The 26,871-nt window shown below is 35.8% G+C and overlaps 8 non-coding genes across 8 annotated transcripts; all 8 read left to right on the top strand.

Annotated features, from left to right (window-relative positions):
* The first annotated feature begins 1,659 nt into the window (after nt 1–1,659).
* Nucleotides 1,660–1,741, top strand: TRNAL-AAG (transfer RNA leucine (anticodon AAG)). Its single transcript has one exon. It is a non-coding gene; the product is annotated as a tRNA-Leu (tRNA).
* Nucleotides 1,742–2,683: 942 nt separating this feature from the next.
* On the top strand, nt 2,684–2,765 carry TRNAL-UAG (transfer RNA leucine (anticodon UAG)). The gene has a single exon. It is a non-coding gene; the product is annotated as a tRNA-Leu (tRNA).
* Nucleotides 2,766–2,996: 231 nt separating this feature from the next.
* On the top strand, nt 2,997–3,078 carry TRNAL-AAG (transfer RNA leucine (anticodon AAG)). The gene has a single exon. It is a non-coding gene; the product is annotated as a tRNA-Leu (tRNA).
* Nucleotides 3,079–8,911: 5,833 nt separating this feature from the next.
* Nucleotides 8,912–8,993, top strand: TRNAL-AAG (transfer RNA leucine (anticodon AAG)). Its single transcript has one exon. It is a non-coding gene; the product is annotated as a tRNA-Leu (tRNA).
* Nucleotides 8,994–10,833: 1,840 nt separating this feature from the next.
* TRNAL-UAG (transfer RNA leucine (anticodon UAG)) lies at nt 10,834–10,915 on the top strand. Its single transcript has one exon. It is a non-coding gene; the product is annotated as a tRNA-Leu (tRNA).
* Nucleotides 10,916–11,146: 231 nt separating this feature from the next.
* Nucleotides 11,147–11,228, top strand: TRNAL-AAG (transfer RNA leucine (anticodon AAG)). Its single transcript has one exon. It is a non-coding gene; the product is annotated as a tRNA-Leu (tRNA).
* Nucleotides 11,229–19,696: 8,468 nt separating this feature from the next.
* Nucleotides 19,697–19,778, top strand: TRNAL-AAG (transfer RNA leucine (anticodon AAG)). The gene has a single exon. It is a non-coding gene; the product is annotated as a tRNA-Leu (tRNA).
* Nucleotides 19,779–26,449: 6,671 nt separating this feature from the next.
* Nucleotides 26,450–26,531, top strand: TRNAL-AAG (transfer RNA leucine (anticodon AAG)). Its single transcript has one exon. It is a non-coding gene; the product is annotated as a tRNA-Leu (tRNA).
* The last annotated feature ends 340 nt before the right edge of the window (nt 26,532–26,871 follow it).

Here is a 26,871-nt window from a genome sequence, read left to right as displayed (position 1 = left end):
GTTTTCATCTAGTGACTTATCAATTTCAGTCAATATTTTCAAATTATATTGTATGAGAAGCTCCATCAGTTTCTTTGATGTATCATTACATATTGTTTCCCATTTATTGATGAATTCCTCATCGTCCATGGGAAACGAAGGTGTAACTTGAATCCTTAGGCCTCTAGGAATGAGTTGCCTTTGGACATAGTTCTCCAAGAACGCTCTGTTCCACCATGATCTTGTTCTTTTATATGTTAAATTCTTTATGATATGAAAACAATCATCATATTGTATACCACCATTAGCGGTTATAGGGTTACCACTATTGCCAAACACTGCATTAATTTGTCCCTGCCAAGTCTGTTCCCTGGTCCTAAAATCCATGTTCAGAGCAAAAGGAAGCCTGTGCAAAACACAGTATATATATTAGTAACAGACACAGAGATGACACCTTTATAAAAATATATATATATATTATCAACGTAAGAATGGAATATAGTATCAAAAGATTATAATCACTAGGTCACCCCGTGTGTCAAATTTATAGTGTAAGACCACTACCTAGAAGAGAAAGACTGCCCCGACACAGAGAATTAGACCAATAAGAAGGTGACAGGGAATAATTATCATAAAATTAATTTTTATTTGATAACAATAGTGACAAACATCAAAACTTAATATTAAAAATGTATATATTATCTAATGATATAGTACAATGCAACACTGTGCACAAATTGAGCCGCTTTATAATAAGGCAAGCCAATTTATATAGAGATAAAGAGCAATCAATGGCATAATAAATCCAAAAATCATGTGCAGGACAACAGTCAAATTTAATACAAACACAAAAACAGTGTATATAATATGTAATAATATATATAAAAATTAATATAAATTGTGCTATATGTAAAAACCAGTATCCACCACTAGGTGGTGCAAGAGACCCAATCCAACAAAGATGTGGTAGAAAAAGTGCTATGTGCAATGACTGCTGACCGACACAAGGGGCATCTAGGTTCAAAGGCCCATACTTATATATTTATATAGCACGGAGCACTTTCTCTGTGCCTTTGAACCTAGATGCCCCTTGTGTCGGTCAGCAGTCATTGCACATAGCACTTTTTCTACCACATCTTTGTTGGATTGGGTCTCTTGCACCACCTAGTGGTGGATACTGGTTTTTACATATAGCACAATTTATATTAATTTTTATATATATATTATTACATATTATATACACTGTTTTTGTGTTTGTATTAAATTTGACTGTTGTCCTGCACATGATTTTTGGATTTATTATGCCATTGATTGCTCTTTATCTCTATATAAATTGGCTTGCCTTATTATAAAGCGGCTCAATTTGTGCACAGTGTTGCATTGTACTATATCATTAGATAATATATACATTTTTAATATTAAGTTTTGATGTTTGTCACTATTGTTATCAAATAAAAATTAATTTTATGATAATTATTCCCTGTCACCTTCTTATTGGTCTAATTCTCTGTGTCGGGGCAGTCTTTCTCTTCTAGGTAGTGGTCTTACACTATAAATTTGACACACGGGGTGACCTAGTGATTATAATCTTTTGATACTATATTCCATTCTTACGTTGATAATATATATATATATTTTTATAAAGGTGTCATCTCTGTGTCTGTTACTAATGATGCATTAGGTAGCATGGCCGAGCGGTCTAAGGCGCTGGATTAAGGCTCCAGTCTCTTCGGAGGCGTGGGTTCAAATCCCACTGCTGCCAGTATTATGAGGTTTTGAGAACCCTTTGATCTAATTCTGAGGATTTTGTATTTCCATGAGTGTGTGCATTTCTGTTTTGGAAAAGACAGTTTTAGACTTTAGTTTAGAGACTTACCTAAATTTTTTACAGACTTGTGGGTTCAAATGCCACTAGTATGAGTTCTTTTAAACCTTTTTATCTTATTCTTATAATTATGCTAACATGCAAAATTAGCATATGCTTTAAACCCACTGCTGCCAGTATTATGAGATCTTGAAATGTTTTTGTACTTATTCTCATGATTTTGCTAACATGCAAATTAGCATGTGATTTAATCTTCTTTTGTATTTGCATGATTTTCCAGTTTTCAGTTCAGATAAAGACTGTTGAAAGAATCCTTGCTTTTTTCTAATGTTTAGAGACATGCCCATTCAAATCCCACTGCTGCCATTATTATGAGGTTTTGAGAACCCTTTGATCTAATTCTTATGATTTTGTATTTTCATGAGTGTGTTAATTTCTGTTTAGGAAAAGACAGTTGAAAGAATCATTGATTTTTCCTATTGTTAAGAGACTTACCCATATTCCAACAGACTTGTGAGTTCAAATCCCACTGCTGCCACTAGTATGAGTTCTTTTAAACCTTTTTATCTCATTCTTATAATTATGCTAACATGCAAAATTAGCATATGCTTTAATCTCACTGCTGCCAGTATTATGAGATCTTGAAATGTTTTTGTACTTATTCTTATGATTTTGCTAGCATGCAAATTAGCATGTGATATAATCTTCTTTTGTATTTGTATGATTTAGCAGTTTTCAGTTAAGATAAAGACCGTTGATAGAATCTTTGTTTTTGCCTAATGTTTAGAGACATGCCCATTTTCCAAAATGTACTAATTTTAAATGTTGTCAAATGTACTTCACTTTCTCTAAGGAAGCTTAATTAACCATACTGTTTAAGGTAGCATGGCCGAGTGGTCTAAGGCGCTGGATTTAGGCTCCAGTCTCTTTGGAGGCGTGGGTTCAAATCCCACTGCTGCCAACATATTGAGGTTTTGAAAACCTTTTCAGCTTATATTTATGATTTTGCTAATAGAAAAATTAGCATATTTTTGTATGAGTGTGTGCTTTGCTTTTTTGGAAAAGACAAAAGATAGAATCATTGCTTTTTCCTTTTTGTTTAGAGACCTATCCATTTTCCACAATGCACAAGTTTAAAATGTAGTCAGATACACTAAACTTACTCTAAGGAAGCTCTTTTAATGATGCATTAGGTAGCATGGCCGAGCGGTCTAAGGCGCTGGATTAAGGCTCCAGTCTCTTCGGAGGCGTGGGTTCAAATCCCACTGCTGCCAGCATTATGAGGTTTTGAGAGCCCTTTGATCTAATTCTGAGGATTTTGTATTTCCATGAGTGTGTGCATTTCTGTTTTGGAAAAGACAGTTGAAAGAATCATTGATTGTTCCTATTGTTTAGAGACTTACCTAAATTTTAACAGACTTGTGGGTTCAAATGCCACTAGTATGAGTTCTTTTAAACCTTTTTATCTTATTCTTATAATAATGCTAACATGCAAAATTAGCATATGCTTTAAACCCACTGCTGCCAGTATTATGAGATCTTGAAATGTTTTTGTACTTATTCTTATGATTTTGCTAACATGCAAATTAGCATGTGATTTAATCTTCTTTTGTATTTGCATGATTTTGCAGTTTTCAGTTCAGATAAAGACTGTTGATAGAATCCTTGCTTTTTTCTAATGTTTAGAGACATGCCCATTCAAATCCCACTGCTGCCAGTATTATGAGGTTTTGAGAACCCTTTGATCTAATTCTTATGATTTTGTATTTTCATGAGTGTGTTAATTTCTGTTTAGGAAAAGACAGTTGAAAGAATCATTGATTTTTCCTATTGTTAAGAGACTTACCCATATTCCAACAGACTTGTGAGTTCAAATCCCACTGCTGCCACTAGTATGAGTTCTCTTAAACCTTTTTATCTCATTCTTATAATTATGCTAACATGCAAAATTAGCATATGCTTTAATCTCACTGCTGCCAGTATTATGAGATCTTGAAATGTTTTTGTACTTATTCTTATGATTTTGCTAGCATGCAAATTAGCATGTGATATAATCTTCTTTTGTATTTGTATGATTTAGCAGTTTTCAGTTAAGATAAAGACCGTTGATAGAATCTTTGTTTTTGCCTAATGTTTAGAGACATGCCCATTTTCCAAAATGTACTAATTTTAAATGTTGTCAAATGTACTTCACTTTCTCTAAGGAAGCTTAATTATCCATGCTGTTAAAGGTAGCATGGCTGAGTGGTCTAAGGCACTGGATTTAGGCTCCAGTCTCTTTGGAGGCGTGGGTTCAAATCCCACTGCTGCCAGTATTATGAGGTTTTGAGAACCCTTTGATCTAATTCTGAGGATTTTGTATTTCCATGAGTGTGTGCATTTCTGTTTTGGAAAAGACAGTTGAAAGAATCATTGATTGTTCCTATTGTTTGCATCAACTCTTTACACTCCATCCATATTGGCCCCTCTGTCCTGGCCTCTCCTATGTATAGCACTCATGCTCTGTTCACATTGCTTAACAGTACAGATCCATTCAGTCCCACCATCCAACAGAAGAGACGCTCTCACAAATCACTTAACCATCTGCTCACTCTTTCTATCCTCCTTCTCCTAGTTGCTGGAGACATCTCTCCGAACCCCGGCCCCCCATGTTATAGCCAGTCAAACCTCCCAACTGCTACACCCAGAAACCCCTCTAACCTTATTAATATTCCATGCATGCCTTCTGTCTCTTTCAATTGTGCTCTTTGGAATTCTCGCTCTGTGTGTAATAAACTCTCCTTCATTCATGACTTCTTCCTTTCTAACTCTCTTAATCTCCTGGCTCTTACTGAAACCTGGATCCAGCAGTCAGACACCACCGCTGCTGCTGCTCTCTCATTTGGTGGACTACACTTTTCTCATACCCCAAGATCAGACAACAGAGCAGGTGGAGGCGTTGGTCTGCTCCTTTCACCCAAATGTACCTTCCAAGCTATCCCCCAAGTACCCTCACTTGTATTCCCTTCCTTTGAGGTCCATGCTGTCAGATTCTACGTCCCCTTCTCCATGCGAGTGGCGGTGGTGTATCGTCCTCCCGGCCCCTCTCACCAGTTCCTGGATCATTTTGCCACCTGGCTTCCACACTTTCTCTCTTATGACACCCCCACCCTCATCATGGGTGATTTCAATATCCCAATTGCTTCTCCCCTCTCCCCATCTGCTTCTCACCTTTTATCTCTAACCTCCTCTTTCGGCCTCTCGCAGCATACTAACTCTCCAACACATGATGATGGAAACTCCCTTGATTTGGTCTTCTCCCGGCTTTGCTCACTGGATGATTTCACAAACTCCCCTCTCCCGCTCTCTGACCACAACCTTCTTTCATTCTCTATCAAGAACTGCCATCCCGCTCAGGTCATCCCCACTTTCCACACTTATAGAAACATACAGGCCATTAACACCCAGAAACTTATGAAGAACTTGCAGTCTTCATTGGCCCCAATCTCCTCCATCTCTTGTCCTGATTCTGCTCTGAAGCATTACAATGAAACCCTGCAAAGTGCCCTGGAAGAAGCTGCACCTCCTATACATAGAACAACTCGGCACAGACGGCGACAACCGTGGCACACGCTGCAAACACGTTTCCTGCAGCGGTGCTCCAGGTGCGCCGAACGTCTGTGGAGAAAATCTAATCTGCCCGAAGATTTCATCCATTATAAGTTCATGTTAAAAACATACAACTCTGCCCTTCACCTCTCCAAACAAACCTATTTCAACACCCTCATCACCTCGCTGTCCAATAACCCTAAACGTCTCTTTGACACTTTCCGGTCCCTACTCAACCCAAGAGAGCAGGCCCCAACCACAGATCTCCACGCTGACGATCTGGCCAATTACTTCAAAGAAAAAATTGACCACATTCGACAGGAAATCATTTCCCAATCTCTTCATACCAAGCACTGTCCTCCCTCCCCCACTGCATCTAGTTCACTCTCTGACTTTGAACCAGTTACAGAAGAAGAAGTAAGCAGGCTCCTTGCATCTTCTCGCCCGACCACTTGCACCAGCGACCCCATTCCGTCGCATCTCCTCCAGTCCCTTTCCCCGGCTGTCACCTCTCACCTAACAAAAATATTCAACCTTTCCCTCACTTCCGGTATTTTTCCCTCCTCATTTAAGCATGCCATCATACATCCACTACTTAAAAAGCCCTCCCTCGATCAAAATTGTGCCGCTAATTATAGACCTGTCTCTAATCTTCCCTTCATCTCTAAACTCCTCGAACGCCTGGTCCACTCCCGTCTTACCCGCTATCTCTCAGATAATTCTCTTCTCGACCCTCTTCAATCTGGTTTCCGCTCTTTACACTCTACTGAAACTGCCCTCACTAAAGTCTCTAATGACCTACTAACAGCTAAATCTAATGGTCACTATTCCATGCTAATTCTCTTGGATCTCTCCGCAGCATTCGACACTGTGGATCATCAGCTCCTCCTCACTATGCTCCGCTCCATCGGCCTCAAGGACACCGTTCTCTCTTGGTTCTCCTCCTATCTCTCTGGCCGATCCTTCACTGTTTGTTTTGCTGGTTCCTCCTCCTCTCACCTTCCCCTTACTGTTGGGGTTCCTCAAGGATCAGTCCTAGGCCCCCTCCTCTTCTCTTTGTATACTGCCCCTATTGGACAAACAATCAGTAGATTTGGTTTCCAGTACCATCTCTATGCTGACGACACCCAATTATATACCTCTTCTCCTGTTATCACGCCGACCTTTTTAGAAAACACCAGTGATTGTCTTACCGCTGTCTCTAACATCATGTCCTCCCTCTATCTGAAACTGAACCTGTCAAAAACTGAACTCCTCGTGTTCTCTCCCTCTACAAACCTACCTTTGCCCGACATTGCCATCTCTGTGTGCGGTTCCACCATTACTCCAAAGCAACATGCCCGCTGCCTTGGAGTCATCTTTGATTCCGAGCTTTCTTTCACCCCCCACATCCGATCACTGGCTCGCTCTTCTTATCTCCATCTCAAAAACATTTCCAGAATTCGCCCTTTTCTTACTTTCGACTCTGCAAAAACTCTTACTGTCTCACTTATTCACTCTCGTCTGGACTATTGTAACTCTCTACTAATTGGCCTACCTTTTACCAGACTCTCCCCGCTCCAATCTGTCCTGAATGCTGCTGCCAGGATCATATTCCTCGCCAACCGTTACACCGATGCCTCTACCTTGTGCCAGTCATTACACTGGCTACCCATCCAATCCAGAATCCAGTACAAAACTACTACCCTCATCCACAAAGCACTCCATGGCTCAGCACCACCCTACATCTCCTCTCTGGTCTCAGTCTACCAACCTACCCGTGCCCTCCGCTCTGCTAATGACCTCAGGTTAGCATCCTCAATAATCAGAACCTCCCACTCCCGTCTCCAAGACTTTACACGTGCGGCGCCGATTCTTTGGAATGCATTACCTAGGTTAATACAATTAATCCCCAATCCCCACAGTTTTAAGCGTGCACTAAAAACTCATTTGTTCAGATTGGCCTACCGCCTCAACGCATTAACCTAATTATCCCTGTGTGGCCTATTAATAAAAAACAACAACATAATCACGTTCCTCCATCATGTTCTCATACACTTTACGCAGTTAATAGCCTCTGTGTCTGTACTGCTACATACTTAGGCAGTTAACTGGTTCATGCAGCTTTACATGAACACCCGAGCCTTACACTATGGCTGGTCCAAATAACTAAAGCAATTGTTACCATCCACCTCTCGGGTCTCCCCTTTTCCTCATAGATTGTAAGCTTGCGAGCAGCAGGGCCCTCATTCCTCCTGGTATCTGTTTTGAACTGTGATTTCTGTTATGCTGTAATGTCTGTTGTCTGTATAAGTCCCCTCTATAAGTTGTAAAGCGCTGCGGAATATGTTGGCGCTATATAAATAAAATTATTATTATTATTATTGTTTAGAGACTTACCTAAATTTTAACAGACTTGTGGGTTCAAATGCCACTAGTATGAGTTCTTTTAAACCTTTTTATCTTATTCTTATAATAATGCTAACATGCAAAATTAGCATATGCTTTAAACCCACTGCTGCCAGTATTATGAGATCTTGAAATGTTTTTGTACTTATTCTTATGATTTTGCTAACATGCAAATTAGCATGTGATTTAATCTTCTTTTGTATTTGCATGATTTTGCAGTTTTCAGTTCAGATAAAGACTGTTGATAGAATCCTTGCTTTTTTCTAATGTTTAGAGACATGCCCATTCAAATCCCACTGCTGCCAGTATTATGAGGTTTTGAGAACCCTTTGATCTAATTCTTATGATTTTGTATTTTCATGAGTGTGTTAATTTCTGTTTAGGAAAAGACAGTTGAAAGAATCATTGATTTTTCCTATTGTTAAGAGACTTACCCATATTCCAACAGACTTGTGAGTTCAAATCCCACTGCTGCCACTAGTATGAGTTCTCTTAAACCTTTTTATCTCATTCTTATAATTATGCTAACATGCAAAATTAGCATATGCTTTAATCTCACTGCTGTCAGTATTATGAGATCTTGAAATGTTTTTGTACTTATTCTTATGATTTTGCTAGCATGCAAATTAGCATGTGATATAATCTTCTTTTGTATTTGTATGATTTAGCAGTTTTCAGTTAAGATAAAGACCGTTGATAGAATCTTTGTTTTTGCCTAATGTTTAGAGACATGCCCATTTTCCAAAATGTACTAATTTTAAATGTTGTCAAATGTACTTCACTTTCTCTAAGGAAGCTTAATTATCCATGCTGTTAAAGGTAGCATGGCTGAGTGGTCTAAGGCGCTGGATTTAGGCTCCAGTCTCTTTGGAGGCGTGGGTTCAAATCCCACTGCTGCCAACATATTGAGGTTTTGAAAACCTTTTCAGCTTATATTTATGATTTTTGCTAACAGAAAAATTAGCATATTTTTGTATGAGTGCGTGCTTTGCTTTTTTGGAAAAGACAAAAGATAGAATCATTGCTTTTTCCTTTTTGTTTAGAGACTATCCATTTTCCACAATGCACAAGTTTAAAATGTAGTCAGATACACTAAACTTACTCTAAGGAAGCTCTTTTAATGATGCATTAGGTAGCATGGCCGAGCGGTCTAAGGCGCTGGATTAAGGCTCCAGTCTCTTCGGAGGCGTGGGTTCAAATCCCACTGCTGCCAGTATTATGAGGTTTTGAGAACCCTTTGATCTAATTCTGAGGATTTTGTATTTCCATGAGTGTGTGCATTTCTGTTTTGGAAAAGACAGTTTTAGACTTTAGTTTAGAGACTTACCTAAATTTTTTACAGACTTGTGGGTTCAAATGCCACTAGTATGAGTTCTTTTAAACCTTTTTATCTTATTCTTATAATTATGCTAACATGCAAAATTAGCATATGCTTTAAACCCACTGCTGCCAGTATTATGAGATCTTGAAATGTTTTTGTACTTATTCTCATGATTTTGCTAACATGCAAATTAGCATGTGATTTAATCTTCTTTTGTATTTGCATGATTTTCCAGTTTTCAGTTCAGATAAAGACTGTTGAAAGAATCCTTGCTTTTTTCTAATGTTTAGAGACATGCCCATTCAAATCCCACTGCTGCCATTATTATGAGGTTTTGAGAACCCTTTGATCTAATTCTTATGATTTTGTATTTTCATGAGTGTGTTAATTTCTGTTTAGGAAAAGACAGTTGAAAGAATCATTGATTTTTCCTATTGTTAAGAGACTTACCCATATTCCAACAGACTTGTGAGTTCAAATCCCACTGCTGCCACTAGTATGAGTTCTTTTAAACCTTTTTATCTCATTCTTATAATTATGCTAACATGCAAAATTAGCATATGCTTTAATCTCACTGCTGCCAGTATTATGAGATCTTGAAATGTTTTTGTACTTATTCTTATGATTTTGCTAGCATGCAAATTAGCATGTGATATAATCTTCTTTTGTATTTGTATGATTTAGCAGTTTTCAGTTAAGATAAAGACCGTTGATAGAATCTTTGTTTTTGCCTAATGTTTAGAGACATGCCCATTTTCCAAAATGTACTAATTTTAAATGTTGTCAAATGTACTTCACTTTCTCTAAGGGAGCTTAATTAACCATGCTGTTTAAGGTAGCATGGCCAAGTGGTCTAAGGTGCTGGATTTAGGCTCCAGTCTCTTTGGAGGCGTGGGTTCAAATCCCACTGCTGCCAACATATTGAGGTTTTGAAAACCTTTTCAGCTTATATTTATGATTTTGCTAATAGAAAAATTAGCATATTTTTGTATGAGTGCGTGCTTTGCTTTTTTGGAAAAGACAAAAGATAGAATCATTGCTTTTTCCTTTTTGTTTAGAGACCTATCCATTTTCCACAATGCACAAGTTTAAAATGTAGTCAGATACACTAAACTTACTCTAAGGAAGCTCTTTTAATGATGCATTAGGTAGCATGGCCAAGCGGTCTAAGGCGCTGGATTAAGGCTCCAGTCTCTTCGGAGGCGTGGGTTCAAATCCCACTGCTGCCAGTATTATGAGGTTTTGAGAACCCTTTGATCTAATTCTAAGTATTTTGTATTTCCATGAGTGTGTCAATTTCTGTTTTGGAAAAGACAGTTGAAAGAATCATTGATTGTTCCTATTGTTTAGAGACTTACCTAAATTTTAACAGACTTGTGGGTTCAAATGCCACTAGTATGAGTTCTTTTAAACCTTTTTATCTTATTCTTATAATTATGCTAACATGCAAAATTAGCATATGCTTTAAACCCACTGCTGCCAGTATTATGAGATCTTGAAATGTTTTTGTACTTATTCTTATGATTTTGCTAGCATGCAAATTAGCATGTGTGTAATCTTCTTTTGTATTTGTATGATTTAGCAGTTTTCAGTTAAGATAAAGACCGTTGATAGAATCTTTGTTTTTGCCTAATGTTTAGAGACATGCCCATTTTCCAAAATGTACTAATTTTAAATGTTGTCAAATGTACTTCACTTTCTCTAAGGAAGCTTAATTAACCATACTGTTTAAGGTAGCATGGCCGAGTGGTCTAAGGCGCTGGATTTAGGCTCCAGTCTCTTTGGAGGCGTGGGTTCAAATCCCACTGCTGCCAACATATTGAGGTTTTGAAAACCTTTTCAGCTTATATTTATGATTTTGCTAATAGAAAAATTAGCATATTTTTGTATGAGTGTGTGCTTTGCTTTTTTGGAAAAGACAAAAGATAGAATCATTGCTTTTTCCTTTTTGTTTAGAGACCTATCCATTTTCCACAATGCACAAGTTTAAAATGTAGTCAGATACACTAAACTTACTCTAAGGAAGCTCTTTTAATGATGCATTAGGTAGCATGGCCGAGCGGTCTAAGGCGCTGGATTAAGGCTCCAGTCTCTTCGGAGGCGTGGGTTCAAATCCCACTGCTGCCAGCATTATGAGGTTTTGAGAGCCCTTTGATCTAATTCTGAGGATTTTGTATTTCCATGAGTGTGTGCATTTCTGTTTTGGAAAAGACAGTTGAAAGAATCATTGATTGTTCCTATTGTTTAGAGACTTACCTAAATTTTAACAGACTTGTGGGTTCAAATGCCACTAGTATGAGTTCTTTTAAACCTTTTTATCTTATTCTTATAATAATGCTAACATGCAAAATTAGCATATGCTTTAAACCCACTGCTGCCAGTATTATGAGATCTTGAAATGTTTTTGTACTTATTCTCATGATTTTGCTAACATGCAAATTAGCATGTGATTTAATCTTCTTTTGTATTTGCATGATTTTCCAGTTTTCAGTTCAGATAAAGACTGTTGAAAGAATCCTTGCTTTTTTCTAATGTTTAGAGACATGCCCATTCAAATCCCACTGCTGCCATTATTATGAGGTTTTGAGAACCCTTTGATCTAATTCTTATGATTTTGTATTTTCATGAGTGTGTTAATTTCTATTTAGGAAAAGACAGTTGAAAGAATCATTGATTTTTCCTATTGTTAAGAGACTTACCCATATTCCAACAGACTTGTGAGTTCAAATCCCACTGCTGCCACTAGTATGAGTTCTTTTAAACCTTTTTATCTCATTCTTATAATTATGCTAACATGCAAAATTAGCATATGCTTTAATCTCACTGCTGCCAGTATTATGAGATCGTGAAATGTTTTTGTACTTATTCTTATGATTTTGCTAGCATGCAAATTAGCATGTGATATAATCTTCTTTTGTATTTGTATGATTTAGCAGTTTTCAGTTAAGATAAAGACCGTTGATAGAATCTTTGTTTTTGCCTAATGTTTAGAGACATGCCCATTTTCCAAAATGTACTAATTTTAAATGTTGTCAAATGTACTTCACTTTCTCTACGGGAGCTTAATTAACCATGCTGTTTAAGGTAGCATGGCCGAGTGGTCTAAGGTGCTGGATTTAGGCTCCAGTCTCTTTGGAGGCGTGGGTTCAAATCCCACTGCTGCCAACATATTGAGGTTTTGAAAACCTTTTCAGCTTATATTTATGATTTTGCTAATAGAAAAATTAGCATATTTTTGTATGAGTGCGTGCTTTGCTTTTTTGGAAAAGACAAAAGATAGAATCATTGCTTTTTCCTTTTTGTTTAGAGACCTATCCATTTTCCACAATGCACAAGTTTAAAATGTAGTCAGATACACTAAACTTACTCTAAGGAAGCTCTTTTAATGATGCATTAGGTAGCATGGCCAAGCGGTCTAAGGCGCTGGATTAAGGCTCCAGTCTCTTCGGAGGCGTGGGTTCATATCCCACTGCTGCCAGTATTATGAGGTTTTGAGAACCCTTTGATCTAATTCTAAGTATTTTGTATTTCCATGAGTGTGTCAATTTCTGTTTTGGAAAAGACAGTTGAAAGAATCATTGATTGTTCCTATTGTTTAGAGACTTACCTAAATTTTAACAGACTTGTGGGTTCAAATGCCACTAGTATGAGTTCTTTTAAACCTTTTTATCTTATTCTTATTATTATGCTAACATGCAAAATTAGCATATGCTTTAAACCCACTGCTGCCAGTATTATGAGATCTTGAAATGTTTTTGTACTTATTCTTATGATTTTGCTAGCATGCAAATTAGCATGTGTGTAATCTTCTTTTGTATTTGTATGATTTAGCAGTTTTCAGTTAAGATAAAGACCGTTGATAGAATCTTTGTTTTTGCCTAATGTTTAGAGACATGCCCATTTTCCAAAATGTACTAATTTTAAATGTTGTCAAAAGTACTTCACTTTCTCTAAGGAAGCTTAATTAACCATACTGTTTAAGGTAGCATGGCCGAGTGGTCTAAGGCGCTGGATTTAGGTTCCAGTCTCTTTGGAGGCGTGGTTTCAAATCCCACTGCTGCCAACATATTGAGGTTTTGAAAACCTTTTCAGCTTATATTTATGATTTTGCTAATAGAAAAATTAGCATATTTTTGTATGAGTGTGTGCTTTGCTTTTTTGGAAAAGACAAAAGATAGAATCATTGCTTTTTCCTTTTTGTTTAGAGACCTATCCATTTTCCACAATGCACAAGTTTAAAATGTAGTCAGATACACTAAACTTACTCTAAGGAAGCTCTTTCAATGATGCATTAGGTAGCATGGCCGAGCGGTCTAAGACGCTGGATTAAGGCTCCAGTCTCTTCGGAGGCGTGGGTTCAAATCCCACTGCTGCCAGTATTATGAGGTTTTGAGAACCCTTTGATCTAATTCTGAGGATTTTGTATTTCCATGAGTGTGTGCATTTCTGTTTTGGAAAAGACAGTTGAAAGAATCATTGATTGTTCCTATTGTTTAGAGACTTACCTAAATTTTAACAGACTTGTGGGTTCAAATGCCACTAGTATGAGTTATTTTAAACCTTTTTATCTTATTCTTATAATAATGCTAACATGCAAAATTAGCATATGCTTTAAACCCACTGCTGCCAGTATTATGAGATCTTGAAATGTTTTTGTACTTATTCTTATGATTTTGCTAGCATGCAAATTAGCATGTGTGTAATCTTCTTTTGTATTTGTATGATTTAGCAGTTTTCAGTTAAGATAAAGACCGTTGATAGAATCTTTGTTTTTGCCTAATGTTTAGAGACATGCCCATTTTCCAAAATGTACTAATTTTAAATGTTGTCAAATGTACTTCACTTTCTCTAAGGAAGCTTAATTAACCATACTGTTTAAGGTAGCATGGCCGAGTGGTCTAAGGCGCTGGATTTAGGTTCCAGTCTCTTTGGAGGCGTGGTTTCAAATCCCACTGCTGCCAACATATTGAGGTTTTGAAAACCTTTTCAGCTTATATTTATGATTTTGCTAATAGAAAAATTAGCATATTTTTGTATGAGTGTGTGCTTTGCTTTTTTGGAAAAGACAAAAGATAGAATCATTGCTTTTTCCTTTTTGTTTAGAGACCTATCCATTTTCCACAATGCACAAGTTTAAAATGTAGTCAGATACACTAAACTTACTCTAAGGAAGCTCTTTCAATGATGCATTAGGTAGCATGGCCGAGCGGTCTAAGACGCTGGATTAAGGCTCCAGTCTCTTCGGAGGCGTGGGTTCAAATCCCACTGCTGCCAGTATTATGAGGTTTTGAGAACCCTTTGATCTAATTCTGAGGATTTTGTATTTCCATGAGTGTGTGCATTTCTGTTTTGGAAAAGACAGTTGAAAGAATCATTGATTGTTCCTATTGTTTAGAGACTTACCTAAATTTTAACAGACTTGTGGGTTCAAATGCCACTAGTATGAGTTATTTTAAACCTTTTTATCTTATTCTTATAATAATGCTAACATGCAAAATTAGCATATGCTTTAAACCCACTGCTGCCAGTATTATGAGATCTTGAAATGTTTTTGTACTTATTCTTATGATTTTGCTAACATGCAAATTAGCATGTGATTTAATCTTCTTTTGTATTTGCATGATTTTGCAGTTTTCAGTTCAGATAAAGACTGTTGATAGAATCCTTGCTTTTTTCTAATGTTTAGAGACATGCCCATTCAAATCCCACTGCTGCCAGTATTATGAGGTTTTGAGAACCCTTTGATCTAATTCTTATGATTTTGTATTTTCATGAGTGTGTTAATTTCTGTTTAGGAAAAGACAGTTGAAAGAATCATTGATTTTTCCTATTGTTAAGAGACTTACCCATATTCCAACAGACTTGTGAGTTCAAATCCCACTGCTGCCACTAGTATGAGTTCTCTTAAACCTTTTTATCTCATTCTTATAATTATGCTAACATGCAAAATTAGCATATGCTTTAATCTCACTGCTGCCAGTATTATGAGATCTTGAAATGTTTTTGTACTTATTCTTATGATTTTGCTAGCATGCAAATTAGCATGTGATATAATCTTCTTTTGTATTTGTATGATTTAGCAGTTTTCAGTTAAGATAAAGACCGTTGATAGAATCTTTGTTTTTGCCTAATGTTTAGAGACATGCCCATTTTCCAAAATGTACTAATTTTAAATGTTGTCAAATGTACTTCACTTTCTCTAAGGAAGCTTAATTATCCATGCTGTTTAAGGTAGCATGGCTGAGTGGTCTAAGGCGCTGGATTTAGGCTCCAGTCTCTTTGGAGGCGTGGGTTCAAATCCCACTGCTGCCAACATATTGAGGTTTTGAAAACCTTTTCAGCTTATATTTATGATTTTGCTAACAGAAAAATTAGCATATTTTTGTATGAGTGCGTGCTTTGCTTTTTTGGAAAAGACAAAAGATAGAATCATTGCTTTTTCCTTTTTGTTTAGAGACTATCCATTTTCCACAATGCACAAGTTTAAAATGTAGTCAGATACACTAAACTTACTCTAAGGAAGCTCTTTTAATGATGCATTAGGTAGCATGGCCGAGCGGTCTAAGGCACTGGATTAAGGCTCCAGTCTCTTCGGAGGCGTGGGTTCAAATCCCACTGCTGCCAGTATTATGAGGTTTTGAGAACCCTTTGATCTAATTCTGAGGATTTTGTATTTCCATGAGTGTGTGCATTTCTGTTTTGGAAAAGACAGTTGAAAGAATCATTGATTGTTCCTATTGTTTAGAGACTTACCTAAATTTTAACAGACTTGTGGGTTCAAATGCCACTAGTATGAGTTCTTTTAAACCTTTTTATCTTATTCTTATAATTATGCTAACATGCAAAATTAGCATATGCTTTAAACCCACTGCTGCCAGTATTATGAGATCTTGAAATGTTTTTGTACTTATTCTTATGATTTTGCTAACATGCAAATTAGCATGTGATTTAATCTTCTTTTGTATTTGCATGATTTTCCAGTTTTCAGTTCAGATAAAGACTGTTGAAAGAATCCTTGCTTTTTTCTAATGTTTAGAGACATGCCCATTCAAATCCCACTGCTGCCATTATTATGAGGTTTTGAGAACCCTTTGATCTAATTCTTATGATTTTGTATTTTCATGAGTGTGTTAATTTCTGTTTAGGAAGAGACAGTTGAAAGAATCTTTGATTTTTCCTATTGTTAAGAGACTTACCCATATTCCAACAGACTTGTGAGTTCAAATCCCACTGCTGCCACTAGTATGAGTTCTTTTAAACCTTTTTATCTCATTCTTATAATTATGCTAACATGCAAAATTAGCATATGCTTTAATCTCACTGCTGCCAGTATAATGAGATCTTGAAATGTTTTTGTACTTATTCTTATGATTTTGCTAGCATGCAAATTAGCATGTGATATAATCTTCTTTTGTATTTGTATGATTTAGCAGTTTTCAGTTAAGATAAAGACCGTTGATAGAATCTTTGTTTTTGCCTAATGTTTAGAGACATGCCCATTTTCCAAAATGTACTAATTTTAAATGTTGTCAAATGTACTTCACTTTCTCTAAGGGAGCTTAATTAACCATGCTTTTTAAGGTAGGATGGCCGAGTGGTCTAAGGTGCTGGATTTAGGCTCCAGTCTCTTTGGAGGCGTGGGTTCAAATCCCACTGCTGTCAACATATTGAGGTTTTGAAAAACTTTTCAGCTTATATTTATGATTTTGCTAATAGAAAAATTAGCATATTTTTGTATGAGTGCGTGCTTTGCTTTTTTGGAAAAGACAAAAGATAGAATCATTGCTTTTTCCTTTTTGTTTAGAGACCTATCCATTTTCCACAATGCACAAGTTTAAAATGTAGTCAGATACACTAAACTTACTCTAAGGAAGCTCTTTTAATGACGCATTAGGTAGCATGGCCGAGCAGTCTAAGGCGCTGGATTAAGGCTCCAGTCTCTTCGGAGGCGTGGGTTCAAATCCCACTGCTGCCAGTATTATGAGGTTTTGAGAACCCTTTGATCTAATTCTGAGTATTTTGTATTTCCATGAGTGTGTGCATTTCTGTTTTGGAAAAGACAGTTGAAAGAATCATTGATTGTTCCTATTGTTTAGAGACTTACCTAAATTTTAACAGACTTGTGGGTTCAAATGCCACTAGTATGAGTTCTTTTAAACCTTTTTATCTTATTCTTATAATTATGCTAACATGCAAAATTAGCGTATGCTTTAAACCCACTGCTGCCAGTATTATGAGATCTTGAAATGTTTTTGTACTTATTCTTATGATTTTGCTAACATGCAAATTAGCATGTGATTTAATCTTCTTTTGTATTTGCATGATTTTCCAGTTTTCAGTTCAGATAAAGACTGTTGAAAGAATCCTTGCTTTTTTCTAATGTTTAGAGACATGCCCATTCAAATCCCACTGCTGCCATTATTATGAGGTTTTGAGAACCCTTTGATCTAATTCTTATGATTTTGTATTTTCATGAGTGTGTTAATTTCTGTTTAGGAAGAGACAGTTGAAAGAATCTTTGATTTTTCCTATTGTTAAGAGACTTACCCATATTCCAACAGACTTGTGAGTTCAAATCCCACTGCTGCCACTAGTATGAGTTCTTTTAAACCTTTTTATCTCATTCTTATAATTATGCTAACATGCAAAATTAGCATATGCTTTAATCTCACTGCTGCCAGTATAATGAGATCTTGAAATGTTTTTGTACTTATTCTTATGATTTTGCTAGCATGCAAATTAGCATGTGATATAATCTTCTTTTGTATTTGTATGATTTAGCAGTTTTCAGTTAAGATAAAGACCGTTGATAGAATCTTTGTTTTTGCCTAATGTTTAGAGACATGCCCATTTTCCAAAATGTACTAATTTTAAATGTTGTCAAATGTACTTCACTTTCTCTAAGGGAGCTTAATTAACCATGCTTTTTAAGGTAGCATGGCCGAGTGGTCTAAGGTGCTGGATTTAGGCTCCAGTCTCTTTGGAGGCGTGGGTTCAAATCCCACTGCTGTCAACATATTGAGGTTTTGAAAACCTTTTCAGCTTATATTTATGATTTTGCTAATAGAAAAATTAGCATATTTTTGTATGAGTGCGTGCTTTGCTTTTTTGGAAAAGACAAAAGATAGAATCATTGCTTTTTCCTTTTTGTTTAGAGACCTATCCATTTTCCACAATGCACAAGTTTAAAATGTAGTCAGATACACTAAACTTACTCTAAGGAAGCTCTTTTAATGACGCATTAGGTAGCATGGCCGAGCAGTCTAAGGCGCTGGATTAAGGCTCCAGTCTCTTCGGAGGCGTGGGTTCAAATCCCACTGCTGCCAGTATTATGAGGTTTTGAGAACCCTTTGATCTAATTCTGAGTATTTTGTATTTCCATGAGTGTGTGCATTTCTGTTTTGGAAAAGACAGTTGAAAGAATCATTGATTGTTCCTATTGTTTAGAGACTTACCTAAATTTTAACAGACTTGTGGGTTCAAATGCCACTAGTATGAGTTCTTTTAAACCTTTTTATCTTATTCTTATAATTATGCTAACATGCAAAATTAGCGTATGCTTTAAACCCACTGCTGCCAGTATTATGAGATCTTGAAATGTTTTTGTACTTATTCTTATGATTTTGCTAACATGCAAATTAGCATGTGATTTAATCTTCTTTTGTATTTGCATGATTTTCCAGTTTTCAGTTCAGATAAAGACTGTTGAAAGAATCCTTGCTTTTTTCTAATGTTTAGAGACATGCCCATTCAAATCCCACTGCTGCCATTATTATGAGGTTTTGAGAACCCTTTGATATAATTCTTATGATTTTGTATTTTCATGAGTGTGTTAATTTCTGTTTAGGAAGAGACAGTTGAAAGAATCTTTGATTTTTCCTATTGTTAAGAGACTTACCCATATTCCAACAGACTTGTGAGTTCAAATCCCACTGCTGCCACTAGTATGAGTTCTTTTAAACCTTTTTATCTCATTCTTATAATTATGCTAACATGCAAAATTAGCATATGCTTTAATCTCACTGCTGCCAGTATAATGAGATCTTGAAATGTTTTTGTACTTATTCTTATGATTTTGCTAGCATGCAAATTAGCATGTGATATAATCTTCTTTTGTATTTGTATGATTTAGCAGTTTTCAGTTAAGATAAAGACCGTTGATAGAATCTTTGTTTTTGCCTAATGTTTAGAGACATGCCCATTTTCCAAAATGTACTAATTTTAAATGTTGTCAAATGTACTTCACTTTCTCTAAGGGAGCTTAATTAACCATGCTTTTTAAGGTAGCATGGCCGAGTGGTCTAAGGTGCTGGATTTAGGCTCCAGTCTCTTTGGAGGCGTGGTTTCAAATCCCACTGCTGCCAACATATTGAGGTTTTGAAAACCTTTTCAGCTTATATTTATGATTTTGCTAATAGAAAAATTAGCATATTTTTGTATGAGTGTGTGCTTTGCTTTTTTGGAAAAGACAAAAGATAGAATCATTGCTTTTTCCTTTTTGTTTAGAGACCTATCCATTTTCCACAATGCACAAGTTTAAAATGTAGTCAGATACACTAAACTTACTCTAAGGAAGCTCTTTCAATGATGCATTAGGTAGCATGGCCGAGCGGTCTAAGGCGCTGGATTAAGGCTCCAGTCTCTTCGGAGGCGTGGGTTCAAATCCCACTGCTGCCAGTATTATGAGGTTTTGAGAACCCTTTGATCTAATTCTGAGGATTTTGTATTTCCATGAGTGTGTGCATTTCTGTTTTGGAAAAGACAGTTGAAAGAATCATTGATTGTTCCTATTGTTTAGAGACTTACCTAAATTTTAACAGACTTGTGGGTTCAAATGCCACTAGTATGAGTTATTTTAAACCTTTTTATCTTATTCTTATAATAATGCTAACATGCAAAATTAGCATATGCTTTAAACCCACTGCTGCCAGTATTATGAGATCTTGAAATGTTTTTGTACTTATTCTTATGATTTTGCTAACATGCAAATTAGCATGTGATTTAATCTTCTTTTGTATTTGCATGATTTTGCAGTTTTCAGTTCAGATAAAGACTGTTGATAGAATCCTTGCTTTTTTCTAATGTTTAGAGACATGCCCATTCAAATCCCACTGCTGCCAGTATTATGAGGTTTTGAGAACCCTTTGATCTAATTCTTATGATTTTGTATTTTCATGAGTGTGTTAATTTCTGTTTAGGAAAAGACAGTTGAAAGAATCATTGATTTTTCCTATTGTTAAGAGACTTACCCATATTCCAACAGACTTGTGAGTTCAAATCCCACTGCTGCCACTAGTATGAGTTCTCTTAAACCTTTTTATCTCATTCTTATAATTATGCTAACATGCAAAATTAGCATATGCTTTAATCTCACTGCTGCCAGTATTATGAGATCTTGAAATGTTTTTGTACTTATTCTTATGATTTTGCTAGCATGCAAATTAGCATGTGATATAATCTTCTTTTGTATTTGTATGATTTAGCAGTTTTCAGTTAAGATAAAGACCGTTGATAGAATCTTTGTTTTTGCCTAATGTTTAGAGACATGCCCATTTTCCAAAATGTACTAATTTTAAATGTTGTCAAATGTACTTCACTTTCTCTAAGGAAGCTTAATTATCCATGCTGTTTAAGGTAGCATGGCTGAGTGGTCTAAGGCGCTGGATTTAGGCTCCAGTCTCTTTGGAGGCGTGGGTTCAAATCCCACTGCTGCCAACATATTGAGGTTTTGAAAACCTTTTCAGCTTATATTTATGATTTTGCTAACAGAAAAATTAGCATATTTTTGTATGAGTGCGTGCTTTGCTTTTTTGGAAAAGACAAAAGATAGAATCATTGCTTTTTCCTTTTTGTTTAGAGACTATCCATTTTCCACAATGCACAAGTTTAAAATGTAGTCAGATACACTAAACTTACTCTAAGGAAGCTCTTTTAATGATGCATTAGGTAGCATGGCCGAGCGGTCTAAGGCACTGGATTAAGGCTCCAGTCTCTTCGGAGGCGTGGGTTCAAATCCCACTGCTGCCAGTATTATGAGGTTTTGAGAACCCTTTGATCTAATTCTGAGGATTTTGTATTTCCATGAGTGTGTGCATTTCTGTTTTGGAAAAGACAGTTGAAAGAATCATTGATTGTTCCTATTGTTTAGAGACTTACCTAAATTTTAACAGACTTGTGGGTTCAAATGCCACTAGTATGAGTTCTTTTAAACCTTTTTATCTTATTCTTATAATTATGCTAACATGCAAAATTAGCATATGCTTTAAACCCACTGCTGCCAGTATTATGAGATCTTGAAATGTTTTTGTACTTATTCTTATGATTTTGCTAACATGCAAATTAGCATGTGATTTAATCTTCTTTTGTATTTGCATGATTTTCCAGTTTTCAGTTCAGATAAAGACTGTTGAAAGAATCCTTGCTTTTTTCTAATGTTTAGAGACATGCCCATTCAAATCCCACTGCTGCCATTATTATGAGGTTTTGAGAACCCTTTGATCTAATTCTTATGATTTTGTATTTTCATGAGTGTGTTAATTTCTGTTTAGGAAGAGACAGTTGAAAGAATCTTTGATTTTTCCTATTGTTAAGAGACTTACCCATATTCCAACAGACTTGTGAGTTCAAATCCCACTGCTGCCACTAGTATGAGTTCTTTTAAACCTTTTTATCTCATTCTTATAATTATGCTAACATGCAAAATTAGCATATGCTTTAATCTCACTGCTGCCAGTATAATGAGATCTTGAAATGTTTTTGTACTTATTCTTATGATTTTGCTAGCATGCAAATTAGCATGTGATATAATCTTCTTTTGTATTTGTATGATTTAGCAGTTTTCAGTTAAGATAAAGACCGTTGATAGAATCTTTGTTTTTGCCTAATGTTTAGAGACATGCCCATTTTCCAAAATGTACTAATTTTAAATGTTGTCAAATGTACTTCACTTTCTCTAAGGGAGCTTAATTAACCATGCTTTTTAAGGTAGCATGGCCGAGTGGTCTAAGGTGCTGGATTTAGGCTCCAGTCTCTTTGGAGGCGTGGGTTCAAATCCCACTGCTGTCAACATATTGAGGTTTTGAAAAACTTTTCAGCTTATATTTATGATTTTGCTAATAGAAAAATTAGCATATTTTTGTATGAGTGCGTGCTTTGCTTTTTTGGAAAAGACAAAAGATAGAATCATTGCTTTTTCCTTTTTGTTTAGAGACTATCCATTTTCCACAATGCACAAGTTTAAAATGTAGTCAGATACACTAAACTTACTCTAAGGAAGCTCTTTTAATGATGCATTAGGTAGCATGGCCGAGCGGTCTAAGGCACTGGATTAAGGCTCCAGTCTCTTCGGAGGCGTGGGTTCAAATCCCACTGCTGCCAGTATTATGAGGTTTTGAGAACCCTTTGATCTAATTCTGAGGATTTTGTATTTCCATGAGTGTGTGCATTTCTGTTTTGGAAAAGACAGTTGAAAGAATCATTGATTGTTCCTATTGTTTAGAGACTTACCTAAATTTTAACAGACTTGTGGGTTCAAATGCCACTAGTATGAGTTCTTTTAAACCTTTTTATCTTATTCTTATAATTATGCTAACATGCAAAATTAGCATATGCTTTAAACCCACTGCTGCCAGTATTATGAGATCTTGAAATGTTTTTGTACTTATTCTTATGATTTTGCTAACATGCAAATTAGCATGTGATTTAATCTTCTTTTGTATTTGCATGATTTTCCAGTTTTCAGTTCAGATAAAGACTGTTGAAAGAATCCTTGCTTTTTTCTAATGTTTAGAGACATGCCCATTCAAATCCCACTGCTGCCATTATTATGAGGTTTTGAGAACCCTTTGATCTAATTCTTATGATTTTGTATTTTCATGAGTGTGTTAATTTCTGTTTAGGAAGAGACAGTTGAAAGAATCTTTGATTTTTCCTATTGTTAAGAGACTTACCCATATTCCAACAGACTTGTGAGTTCAAATCCCACTGCTGCCACTAGTATGAGTTCTTTTAAACCTTTTTATCTCATTCTTATAATTATGCTAACATGCAAAATTAGCATATGCTTTAATCTCACTGCTGCCAGTATAATGAGATCTTGAAATGTTTTTGTACTTATTCTTATGATTTTGCTAGCATGCAAATTAGCATGTGATATAATCTTCTTTTGTATTTGTATGATTTAGCAGTTTTCAGTTAAGATAAAGACCGTTGATAGAATCTTTGTTTTTGCCTAATGTTTAGAGACATGCCCATTTTCCAAAATGTACTAATTTTAAATGTTGTCAAATGTACTTCACTTTCTCTAAGGGAGCTTAATTAACCATGCTTTTTAAGGTAGGATGGCCGAGTGGTCTAAGGTGCTGGATTTAGGCTCCAGTCTCTTTGGAGGCGTGGGTTCAAATCCCACTGCTGTCAACATATTGAGGTTTTGAAAAACTTTTCAGCTTATATTTATGATTTTGCTAATAGAAAAATTAGCATATTTTTGTATGAGTGCGTGCTTTGCTTTTTTGGAAAAGACAAAAGATAGAATCATTGCTTTTTCCTTTTTGTTTAGAGACCTATCCATTTTCCACAATGCACAAGTTTAAAATGTAGTCAGATACACTAAACTTACTCTAAGGAAGCTCTTTTAATGACGCATTAGGTAGCATGGCCGAGCAGTCTAAGGCGCTGGATTAAGGCTCCAGTCTCTTCGGAGGCGTGGGTTCAAATCCCACTGCTGCCAGTATTATGAGGTTTTGAGAACCCTTTGATCTAATTCTGAGTATTTTGTATTTCCATGAGTGTGTGCATTTCTGTTTTGGAAAAGACAGTTGAAAGAATCATTGATTGTTCCTATTGTTTAGAGACTTACCTAAATTTTAACAGACTTGTGGGTTCAAATGCCACTAGTATGAGTTCTTTTAAACCTTTTTATCTTATTCTTATAATTATGCTAACATGCAAAATTAGCGTATGCTTTAAACCCACTGCTGCCAGTATTATGAGATCTTGAAATGTTTTTGTACTTATTCTTATGATTTTGCTAACATGCAAATTAGCATGTGATTTAATCTTCTTTTGTATTTGCATGATTTTCCAGTTTTCAGTTCAGATAAAGACTGTTGAAAGAATCCTTGCTTTTTTCTAATGTTTAGAGACATGCCCATTCAAATCCCACTGCTGCCATTATTATGAGGTTTTGAGAACCCTTTGATCTAATTCTTATGATTTTGTATTTTCATGAGTGTGTTAATTTCTGTTTAGGAAGAGACAGTTGAAAGAATCTTTGATTTTTCCTATTGTTAAGAGACTTACCCATATTCCAACAGACTTGTGAGTTCAAATCCCACTGCTGCCACTAGTATGAGTTCTTTTAAACCTTTTTATCTCATTCTTATAATTATGCTAACATGCAAAATTAGCATATGCTTTAATCTCACTGCTGCCAGTATAATGAGATCTTGAAATGTTTTTGTACTTATTCTTATGATTTTGCTAGCATGCAAATTAGCATGTGATATAATCTTCTTTTGTATTTGTATGATTTAGCAGTTTTCAGTTAAGATAAAGACCGTTGATAGAATCTTTGTTTTTGCCTAATGTTTAGAGACATGCCCATTTTCCAAAATGTACTAATTTTAAATGTTGTCAAATGTACTTCACTTTCTCTAAGGGAGCTTAATTAACCATGCTTTTTAAGGTAGCATGGCCGAGTGGTCTAAGGTGCTGGATTTAGGCTCCAGTCTCTTTGGAGGCGTGGGTTCAAATCCCACTGCTGTCAACATATTGAGGTTTTGAAAACCTTTTCAGCTTATATTTATGATTTTGCTAATAGAAAAATTAGCATATTTTTGTATGAGTGCGTGCTTTGCTTTTTTGGAAAAGACAAAAGATAGAATCATTGCTTTTTCCTTTTTGTTTAGAGACCTATCCATTTTCCACAATGCACAAGTTTAAAATGTAGTCAGATACACTAAACTTACTCTAAGGAAGCTCTTTTAATGACGCATTAGGTAGCATGGCCGAGCAGTCTAAGGCGCTGGATTAAGGCTCCAGTCTCTTCGGAGGCGTGGGTTCAAATCCCACTGCTGCCAGTATTATGAGGTTTTGAGAACCCTTTGATCTAATTCTGAGTATTTTGTATTTCCATGAGTGTGTGCATTTCTGTTTTGGAAAAGACAGTTGAAAGAATCATTGATTGTTCCTATTGTTTAGAGACTTACCTAAATTTTAACAGACTTGTGGGTTCAAATGCCACTAGTATGAGTTCTTTTAAACCTTTTTATCTTATTCTTATAATTATGCTAACATGCAAAATTAGCGTATGCTTTAAACCCACTGCTGCCAGTATTATGAGATCTTGAAATGTTTTTGTACTTATTCTTATGATTTTGCTAACATGCAAATTAGCATGTGATTTAATCTTCTTTTGTATTTGCATGATTTTCCAGTTTTCAGTTCAGATAAAGACTGTTGAAAGAATCCTTGCTTTTTTCTAATGTTTAGAGACATGCCCATTCAAATCCCACTGCTGCCATTATTATGAGGTTTTGAGAACCCTTTGATATAATTCTTATGATTTTGTATTTTCATGAGTGTGTTAATTTCTGTTTAGGAAGAGACAGTTGAAAGAATCTTTGATTTTTCCTATTGTTAAGAGACTTACCCATATTCCAACAGACTTGTGAGTTCAAATCCCACTGCTGCCACTAGTATGAGTTCTTTTAAACCTTTTTATCTCATTCTTATAATTATGCTAACATGCAAAATTAGCATATGCTTTAATCTCACTGCTGCCAGTATAATGAGATCTTGAAATGTTTTTGTACTTATTCTTATGATTTTGCTAGCATGCAAATTAGCATGTGATATAATCTTCTTTTGTATTTGTATGATTTAGCAGTTTTCAGTTAAGATAAAGACCGTTGATAGAATCTTTGTTTTTGCCTAATGTTTAGAGACATGCCCATTTTCCAAAATGTACTAATTTTAAATGTTGTCAAATGTACTTCACTTTCTCTAAGGGAGCTTAATTAACCATGCTTTTTAAGGTAGCATGGCCGAGTGGTCTAAGGTGCTGGATTTAGGCTCCAGTCTCTTTGGAGGCGTGGTTTCAAATCCCACTGCTGCCAACATATTGAGGTTTTGAAAACCTTTTCAGCTTATATTTATGATTTTGCTAATAGAAAAATTAGCATATTTTTGTATGAGTGTGTGCTTTGCTTTTTTGGAAAAGACAAAAGATAGAATCATTGCTTTTTCCTTTTTGTTTAGAGACCTATCCATTTTCCACAATGCACAAGTTTAAAATGTAGTCAGATACACTAAACTTACTCTAAGGAAGCTCTTTCAATGATGCATTAGGTAGCATGGCCGAGCGGTCTAAGGCGCTGGATTAAGGCTCCAGTCTCTTCGGAGGCGTGGGTTCAAATCCCACTGCTGCCAGTATTATGAGGTTTTGAGAACCCTTTGATCTAATTCTGAGGATTTTGTATTTCCATGAGTGTGTGCATTTCTGTTTTGGAAAAGACAGTTGAAAGAATCATTGATTGTTCCTATTGTTTAGAGACTTACCTAAATTTTAACAGACTTGTGGGTTCAAATGCCACTAGTATGAGTTATTTTAAACCTTTTTATCTTATTCTTATAATAATGCTAACATGCAAAATTAGCATATGCTTTAAACCCACTGCTGCCAGTATTATGAGATCTTGAAATGTTTTTGTACTTATTCTTATGATTTTGCTAACATGCAAATTAGCATGTGATTTAATCTTCTTTTGTA

The sequence above is a fragment of the Ranitomeya variabilis genome, chromosome 5, assembly GCF_051348905.1.
Source record: "Ranitomeya variabilis isolate aRanVar5 chromosome 5, aRanVar5.hap1, whole genome shotgun sequence".
Taxonomy (NCBI): Eukaryota; Metazoa; Chordata; class Amphibia; order Anura; family Dendrobatidae; genus Ranitomeya; species Ranitomeya variabilis.
Note: the sequence above shows the minus strand (reverse complement) of the source record. Positions and strands in the feature narration are given on the sequence as shown.